Here is a 9,868-nt window from a genome sequence, read left to right on the forward strand (position 1 = left end):
AAGCTCTAATCAAGCTGATAAAATTGGGAGAGAACCCGAAATTCTTTAAGACCGAACAAAGGAAGGAGTGATCTACACGATCAAACGCGTTGGCCATGTCCAGCTTAATGATCATCCCACGCTCTCCTCTGTTGTAACTGCTGTGTATTGCTTCCTGGACTAGAATAACATTATCTATGATCTGCCTCTTTGGGACAAAACCTCCCTGATTCTCTGAGATTATGAGTGGGAGAAGATTCTTTATCCTGTTTGCTATTATTTTTGTGATGATTTTATAAGAGACGTTACAAAGCGAGATGGGCCGGAATCTATCAAAGGATTTGGGGTTGGCTTCCTTGGGGATCAAGGCTATGTGGGAAGACTTTGTGTTGTCCCCCAATTTATGTTTTCTAAATGCATTTTTTACCATTCTTGCAAAGTCCTTCTTTATAGTGTCCCAGTGCTGTTTATAAAATGCAACTGTGAAGCCATCCGGCCCGGGGGCCTTGTCTTGCTGCATGCCAAAGATAGTCTCTTGAATTTCTTCTATTGTGGGTTCTTTCTCCAGCTTGGTGTTGTGTTCCTCTGTTATCTTGCTCTTGATTATACTTAGGAAGTCATCGCTATCCTGATGCTGGTCCGTCGAGAGGAGGGCTTTGAAGTGCGCATGTGCTGCATTTTTTATGGCTTCTTGATCCCTCAGCTCTCTCCCCTCAACTTCTATTCTGTTTATCTGGTTGATTGCCCTTCTGATCTTAACATTATTGTGGAAGAAGGAGGAGTTTTTGTCCCCAGCTTTTAACCAAAGACAGCGGGATTTTATTCTTAGCTCTTCTTCCTCTATGCGGTTCTGCCTGTAAAGCTCTTTATACAGCTGTTTTTCCTTGTCTAAGTCCTCGGCTGTGTATTGCACCTGTTCTTTTTCTTTATGCCATTTCTCCATTTCGACTTGCAGCTCTGTTTTCTTTTTCTTTTCAGCAGTTGCGTTTTCCCTAGCCCATTTCTTTATGGCTGTCCTAAGATGTTTTAGCTTTGACTCCCATACGAAATGGGGTGAGCCGATGACTTCAATCGACCACTGGTCCTTTACAAGGTTGCGGAAATCCTCATGAGAATCCCAGGCTCTGTTGTATTTAAAAGGGAGAGGGCCCCAATTTGCACCATTGTCCATGGAGAGAACCACGGCCTTGTGATCCGATGCCGTGCCATGTATTATGTGGCTCCTGATAGCTTTGTAATTTTCTGCTACTCCTTCCTGAACTAAGAACCTGTCAAGCCTCTCTTTTATGTTGTGTATCCCTGCTCTTCTGTTTGTCCATGTGTATTTGCCATTTGTTAGAGGGGGGTCAATCAATTTGAAATGTTGAATGATGGATTCTAACTTGTCTCTGGATTGGTCAGCGTGGAAGTTTCCCCCATATTTTTCATCTATCTGCCTTATTAGATTCAGATCTCCTCCAAGGATTACCCCACTGCTGTTCATGGTGTTGAGATCCGTTTCTAGAGTATTCCAGCAGCTTGCTTTGTCTCTGTAGTGGTTAGGAGCGTAAATGTTGTAGATGTGGTAAGAATCTCTGGTGCTTTTGTTTTTTAATTCTGTTCGTATCCACCAGTTGCAGAGCTGGGAGCTGATGATTTCCCATTTGTTTTTATTCCATAAGGTTCCTATTCCACCTGAAGCTCCTGATGAGCCTATTGAAATGCCGAGGTAGTTTCTGAATCTTTGAGTTTGGAGGAGGAAGTCTTGCTCGGTGATTTTGGTCTCCTGGATTAGGAGGATATCAGGCTTTTCCTGGTTTAAGAGATCCTTGATTGCTTTCAGCTTTACAGGTGTGCCGAGCCCCCTACAATTCCAAGAGACCAAATTCATTATTTACCAGTGTTGGGGTGAGGTCCTGATTTCTCCTTGGCCTTCTCTCCACTTCCTTTTGACTTGCCTAAGAAGGAATCCAATGGTTGTTGGGTGCCGGTTGCCATTTCTTTTGCTGCTGTTTCATCTCTTAACTCTTTGTTTGTCTTTCGGCCAACTTTCCTAGGAGGGTCCGATGACTGATGTGTTTCCTTGGCTTTATTTCTTGTAAGGATTCTTTCGATGGTGGGGGGGGGGGAGGGAGGAGGATTAGAGCGGGGAGAGGTAGGGCGAGGGGAGTGGGGAGGGGAGGCCGGGACTTCTTCTGTTAGGGTTTCAAAGGGGTTGGAAGAGGAAGGGAAGGTAGGGGGAGGAGGGGGAGGGGGGGGGGGTTGATTTGATGCTGGAGGGGCTGAGGTGTTGATACCCGGATTTGGAGAGGGCTTTTTCCTTTTGACTTGCTCCCAAGGTCCTTCAGAGTTTTCCTCATTTTGTGTGGCCTCATTTTCTTTCAACTTACTGCATCTATTAGCGAAATGACCGTATTCGTGACATACCTTGCATTTGAAGGGCAGTTGTTCGTAGTCCAGCTGTTGGATGTGCAACCATTGATCCACTCTTAGCTTTACGGCTTCCGGCAGTCCTTTTCCAAGATCGACTTCAACGCAGATCCTAGCGCATGCATGCATGTTTTCCCTCGGTTCCGATCTGTCTATGTATTTTCCAACTGCGTTGCCGATCGCCTTGACCGATTCATCCCCCCAGCAGTGCAGGGGCAGATGGGGGAGGCGCACCCAAACAGGGACCGCGCTGGGGATATCCATTTCCGGATCAAAGTCCGGGGTCCAACGATTCAGGTATAGCCCTCTTGTGTCCATGAAATAGGGTCCGTTGCGAAAGATGAGTTGCTTGTCTTCCTTTGTTTCGAATAGAAAGGTGTAGTAACCACGCCCGCAAAACCGGATGGCTATCTTCCCTTGGATCATTGAATTCCAGTTACGCTCCACCCATTTTTGGACCGTTCTTGGAGAAGGCCAGAGGCCTGTGAACTGTCCTACCAAGCCTCTTTCCGATAGAGCTATTGCCGATTTTCTAGGCAGAGCTGGGGGCAGATTTACTTCAGGAATTTCATCTAACTTCTTGATAAACTTTGATTGGGAGGGTCGGGATCTGGCTTCTGGGTGATTAGATAGGAGGGCTGCGAATGATTCCTCAGGGGTTTCAAAGATCGGAGGGGGGGGAGCAGAACCTGCCATTGCAGGTCCGCTGCGCTCAGCGGAGGGGCAGGACAGCCAGAAGCAGGAGCCCCGAAGGCGGGGTCAACGCGGAGAGGGCAGGAGAGCAGAGGAGGCCCTGCCAGGCCAGGCCTGGAGGCGAGGGCGCGGGCTCAGGGATCAGACGGCCAGGGCTCGGGGGCGCTCACGAGAAAAAACAAAGGGACTATCTTACTCACAAGGGAATGCAATCAAAAGGTAGTGGGCTTGGCCCGGTTCGGTTACTATTCGCACGACGAGCACCGACCTTGCTCGGGATCGAACACAAGACCGGTCCGTCATGACGAGGTCGACCTTACCACTACGCCGCCTCCACGACCTTAAAAGGTAGTGGGCTTGGCCCGGTTCGGTTACTATTCGCACGACGAGCACCGACCTTGCTCGGGATCGAACACAAGACCGGTCCGTCATGACGAGGTCGACCTTACCACTACGCCGCCTCCACGACCTTAAAAGGTAGTGGGTTTGGCCCGGTTCGGTTACTATTCGCACGACGAGCACCGACCTTGCTCGGGATCGAACACAAGACCGGTCCGTCATGACGAGGTCGACCTTACCACTACGCCGCCTCCACGACCTTGGACTAAACTCATCTTAGATGAAAAGAAAAATTGAAATAAATATTATTTCAAACATGTAATGATACGTTACGAAAGCCATACATACAATCCACTTGTTGGGCCAGATATTCATATAATCCCTAACAGCTACACGGCCATTCTAGCATTGTTGTTGTCTTTTGTAAAGGATGATGGAGATTTCTCCAGAAATCTAAATGAATAGAGACGAAACAATTGATGCTGGTCAGCTTTACTGATCTGTTCATGACCGAATATCTATAATAATGTTTCTTGACTGGAGACAATTTGAGACTATCAAGTAATGCATACCTTGCACTCAAAACAAACTAGAAGAAGTCACTAAGCAGCATGCTGAGAGGATCTACCCCTCAGGCAAGCAATTATACACTCTGTTGTAATTCTTGTGTAGATATTTTAATATGTTCCACTTTCTTTGCTGTCTCCAGGATGTCGAGAATGAGGAGCACTTCATTTCTCAATGTTCAGGGAAGATGCCAATGTTCTGTATAGAGACTTGCGAGCCTCCCTTTCCGCCTTCTGCTATCCTAATCAAAAAGATGCTTTGCCTTCTTCCTGAGAGAGGCTGTCACATTCGAAATTAAAGTTTTGCAGGCCCTCTCAAATGGGCACTCTCCGATGGCTATTATAAAATCCTGTGTTGGTCCTTTTAGAGTGGTAGATCCCTCTCTTTCTACTTACGATCACTATTAAAAGGATGTCATAGTGTCTATCTCTTGTCTCCGTTTCCACTTTTGGTCTTCATCTTTCCTGGAAGGCACAATTTGTACATTTACTTGTACATTGGAGTGTAGATTTACCCAGCTTTGGGCTTATTCCCTCTGGCTATCTTTATAATGCACTTTGTTTCAGTGTGTATCTTTTCTATTTTGTTGAATGCAACTGAAAGTCCCATTTACCTACTTTGGTCTTCCATGGATTTCATTTTTTGTGTCCCATCGGATCTTCTCCACTCTAGAATACACATTTTCATTGGCTGTATCCAACATTTCTAACACTTTCACAACTCAAACACAGCCATTGACAAAACATCTCTTGATTTCACCTTTAATCCCCTGCTGCAAACATGTGAATACTGTGCAGTGTGGACCATGATAACTGATCAGGAACGTGCAGTTCAATCAATAGGCCAGGGTACCCAGTAATGACAGAAGCCATCACACTACATAGAAATATAATTGTTACCTTCACTCTATACATAGCTCTCAAGAAACCCAAACCCTTAGCCAATTATTTTACCTTCCTAAACTGAAGGCTTGCAATTTTCAATCTTGCTATTCCTGGAGTTTATACCATTTCCCTCTTGAGATCCATTTTTCCCATCAATTCTTTGAAAATATTTTTGGAATGGAAAAGATTATCATAAACCAGATGCCATCTGAAAAGTCCAGCAAATGTCAAACATAATGAACAAAACATCTTTGGCGCGGAAAAGATGGTCATAAACAAAATGTCAGCTGAAAAGTCCAGCAGATGCCAAACAGTATGAATGTGAACAAAACGCTGAAAGAAAAAAGGTGTCCTGGTTTTCAATTTGTTAATTAAATTCAAATTAGATGGTTGTGAAAAAAATTACAATCCTTCTCCTCAATTTTATTCCCACAAATAAAATATCAAATTCCTAATGAATTTCAACTTTTATAAGAATTTTAAACTTTCCATATCAAAACATTATTCCTTAAGAACCATGCAGTGATACCAAAAACATGAAATGATTCTTTGAAAATGGGAGAACGGAAAACATAGAAAATTGGTCAAAAATATTACCGTCTGTAAACCGCCCGACCTCACATATAATAGATTCTCAAAGGGCAAGGACCTGTGACATTGATTCAATGCATTAATTCATATTCTTGCGTACTTGAAAAGCAACTTTATACTCCAAAGAGAATAGGATGAGGCTTTATCTTAAATTTCATAGAATTTCAAACCCACTGGAAAATCTGTTAAAAAGGTACCAGCCAAGGTACAAATCAGCCAGATCTACAAATATGCATTCAAACTTGCACCCCAAATCCCAGGAACCTGACTGAAAGCAATGAACATGGAAACAAAAACTGCAAATATACTATTTCAAAAGTGCACCTGCCCTTTAAAAGAAGTAATATCATACCTTGTGTTTTCCCATTCTTCTCTGGAAAGAAAGTTGCACAAGAATTCCACATGACAGTGCCACGGCAGGCCATCTGTCTTAATCACACTGTAGCCATCTGTGTTAATCCTGACTGTTTAATGATTCCATAATTCATAATTAAGATGAATTTAGGTTAATTAAAACCCAGTGTTGCAATGTATTTACATCTAAAAGAGAAAATTGAGCTAACGTATTATTTAGAATCACTTCGTCTGCAAAATCACCTTTGCGTTACTTAACTTCTCTCTCAAGCAAATGGGAACTACAAGAATTCAACCCTTTTATTTATGATATATCAGGTTAGAGGGTCTAATCCAATGAGTTCCATCGTGTTTGAGTGTACACAATAACATTCAATCAAAATAGTTATTCATTCAAATATAAACCCATAGAGAGAAACTGTATTGCTCCTTCACAACATTGACCCCCACACACACATGCATAGAGGCTTAACATGTAAGTGTTAAAATAAAAACACAGAGAACTCAATGGTGGTAACATATATTAGAATTATATTGAAATATGTTATTTTACAGTAAAAAGCTAGATGTTTGAGCACATGGAGGATGAGATTCAGTTTCCATATAACTTGGCATAAACAGAATATATCATTCACCTTACAGACATCATGCCAATAAATTCCTTTCCAATAAACTGACTTAAATATGACTTTTATATGCAGTGATACGGTTACAAGAGCCATACATATAATCTGACTAATAGACCAGATATTCATACAATCCCCACCAGTCATGGAGCGGCTTTCTAGCATGGTTGCTGCCATTAGTAAAGGATATTGGAGTTTCCTCCAGCAATCTAAAAAATAAAAACTAAACATTTCATGCTGGTCAGCTTTACTGATATATTCATGACTGATCATCTCTGATGGGTGTGCCTTCTGCGGATAACCTGAGACTATCAAGCAATGCATTCCTTCCACTCAGAATAACATGAAAGAAGTCATTAACCTGTTTAGAGAGAGGATCTAACCCCTGGGCAAGCAATTGTGCACTTTGTTGTAATTCCTGTATAGCAATTCTGATATGTTCCACTTTCTCTGTTCCATCGACAATGTCAGCAGAAGATAATTTCTCAACTATAGGGTGAACATTTTCAATCGCTGCATCCAACAATTCTAGCTCTTTCAAAACTCGATCTCGGCCGTTGGCAAAACATCTCTTGATTTCGTCATTAATCCCTCGCTGCAAACTCATGAATGCTGTGGACCACAAAAACTGATCAGGAATATGCAATTCAATCAATGGGCCAGAGTGCCCAGCGAGAGCAGAAGCCACCACACTGCAGAGAAATATAGTTGTTGCCTTCACTCCATACATCGCTCTCAAGAAAACACTACCCTTTGACGATGACTTTACCTTCCCAAACTGAAGGCTTTTGCTCATATGCTGTAATATCACAATGCAATTTTCAATCCTACTATTCCTTTGGGTGTTTGCACCATTTTTCCCCTTCGAATCCATTTTTTCCTTCAACTCTTGGAGAGAACCTTTGACACGGAAGAGCTTGTCGTTAGACCAAACGCCATCTGAAAAGTCCAGCAAATGCAAAGCATAATGAACAAGAAGCTGGAAATATTCAAGCTTTGAAATTTCGACATTTAATGCAAGGCAAATGTCTAAAAGCTTTACAGTGTCATCCAGGTATTCGTCCATCCATTTCTCATCCCATTCTGCTGCAGGAAATTGGAGATCTGTAATAAGGGACTTGAGGTCCGCGTGTGTAGCAGATAAAACCGCCATGGCTTGCTGCATCCACGACAGATTTATCGTGTTCTTCAGAATCTTTGGCTCGAGTTGCTTTAATCTTCTTGTTAAGGAAATCTCAAAGGCGTTCAATATCTCATTAAACTTTGCAGACTGATCAGACGATCGATTAGAAGCAACCATTCTGAAAGGATTTCCAAAGTTTAGGAACAGAGAATGGCCATCATGTGGGCGACTCATTGCTGAAGCAGTTCACAAACCAAATGACGAAAACAGGGGAAACGCTTGGTAACAGAAACAAAATAGCAAGACAACCAAGAGCTTGCAAAGAAAGTGTGTGCCGTTAATTTTTTAGGTGCAAGACACGGAAGCTCGTCCCACGATATTATCACCCGCAAAGACAGGCAGCACAACCTATAAAGCTCGAAACCTTATTCCACAGTTTTACACTCTGTTTTCTTATTGGTCCGCCGAGGGTTTTGTCCAAAGGCTCCCTGGCACAGAGGTTGCGTTGGATGTGTTGAGGTGTTATGTCGATACCCTACCAAACACGCACTGACGTATGGGATCTGTTAAGGTATTTCTGAACAAGAAAATCTGATTAATTCTCTCCGACTCAATGAAATCTTATATACCTGCGTCCAAAGACAAGTAAAATGGGTGAAGTAGAATTACAGCCCATTCATAAAACGAGATAAGAAAGAATTCCAGGGATGACAAGATCAACCAATGTTTTCAAAAGATGCAAAAGCCTACAAGCATACTATCCCCGAGTCTCTATACAAAACGTCATCGAGGAATGAAAATAACAATATTCACCCATTTATTTTCAAGAAAAATCCTAACTGCCTCAACACAAGGAAACGCCACAAAATTCGCATCATCCAAAACCAGCAAAGAAAAAAACAGGTGGACCAGACAACCTCCGTGAAGGAGGATTTTTCACGGAGGATTTTTCTAAAGCTGTTGCGAAAGACAACTACAAGCATACTATCCCCGACTCTCTATACCAAACATCATCGAGGAATAAAAATGACAATATTCACTAATTTATTTTCCAGAAAAATCCTAACCGCCTCAACAGAAAGGAAACGCCACAAAATTCTCATCATTCAAAACCAGCGAGGAAAAAAACAGCTGGAGCAGTCAACCTCCGTGAAGGAGGATTTTTTTAAAGCTGTTGCAAGACGCAAATTCATGCTCTTAACCAAAAGTTTAAGCGGGTTAAACATCAAAATGTAATACACAATTTGGCCATTTAAATTTCAAAAGCTTCGATATTTTCAAAGACAGATATTTTTCACAACAGAACTAAATCCTTAGAGATTTCAAAATCACAACAGACGATCGTGAACACATTAATGGAAGCTCATTCTTTCCATTTAAAACAATTTTGTGAAGCATAAAAATTATTGCAAGTGAAGCATCACTATATCCCTGGCTTTAATCAAACAAAACTGAAAAAGACAATCAAGAAATTCATGGAAAGCTCTTTTTAACAAGATGATTTAAAACAACTTTATTTAGATTAAGAATGATAGCAAGCAAGACATCACGACCTACCAGAGACAATTCAATCCTTGGCAATTCATAACATGACCACATCTATCGAACTTTGATGCCAGTAGATATTTCCCAGGAGCAATCTTAGAAACCCTAAAAGAATACATAGTGACCAGGGCAGGGGCCAGCAGCGGCCATCCCGTGCAAAAGACAGATTCAAAATCGCTTTCTTCAACTGTGAATCGGGCCCACAGTATTGAAAGCTTTAAAATGTCTGGAATGGCTTATCTTGTGTGAACACTGGTCGTCCATCGGATCTTCTCCCCACAGCCCAGATCATTCTAGGCGCGTGAAAGCGTTTCTAAAGGGAATACCTACCTAGCCATTTCTGCCTCCACTACCGCGGGAATCATCATCGCCGTCATCCCTGTCACATCCTGCAGATGACCAGTGACTAATCTTCTGTAACACGCAACTCTGCTCTTTGATCTTTTTGTGCTTTCTTTAATTAAAAGAGCCATCACGTTCAACCGCGTTGGGGGCGTAGACGGTGGGTGGGTGGTTCCCATCCAGCGCCAGATTTAGGTGGTTCGGATACTCCGAGATAGCGAGGGTGAGGGTTAATCCCGCGTGGTGGTCGCTGCATTGGAGGGTACCTTGGGCTTTGGACTCATAGTGTAAAGGATTTACGTGTGAAAGAAAAAATTAAAAAAATATGGATGAAATAAAATTATATATGGATAAAAATAGAAATTTTTGTCACACAAATAGCAAAGAGCTAATAGATTTTGTTACGGAGAAGCTTT

The 9,868-nt window shown here is 42.3% G+C and overlaps 1 pseudogene across 1 annotated transcript; it reads right to left on the minus strand.

Moving 5' to 3' along the window:
- Positions 1-6,490: 6,490 nt before the first annotated feature.
- Positions 6,491-9,631, minus strand: LOC149232149 (protein BPS1, chloroplastic pseudogene; annotated as a pseudogene). The gene is made up of 2 exons (XR_016248129.1): positions 9,123-9,631; positions 6,491-8,194 (listed from the first exon to the last, which is right to left on the minus strand). The product of XR_016248129.1 is annotated as a protein BPS1, chloroplastic pseudogene (transcript).
- Positions 9,632-9,868: the final 237 nt, after the last annotated feature.

This window comes from Pinus tabuliformis, chromosome J (genome assembly GCF_031772625.1).
Source record: "Pinus tabuliformis cultivar Carrire ecotype Pingquan chromosome J, CPIR1, whole genome shotgun sequence".
Classification (NCBI taxonomy): domain Eukaryota; kingdom Viridiplantae; phylum Streptophyta; class Pinopsida; order Pinales; family Pinaceae; genus Pinus; species Pinus tabuliformis.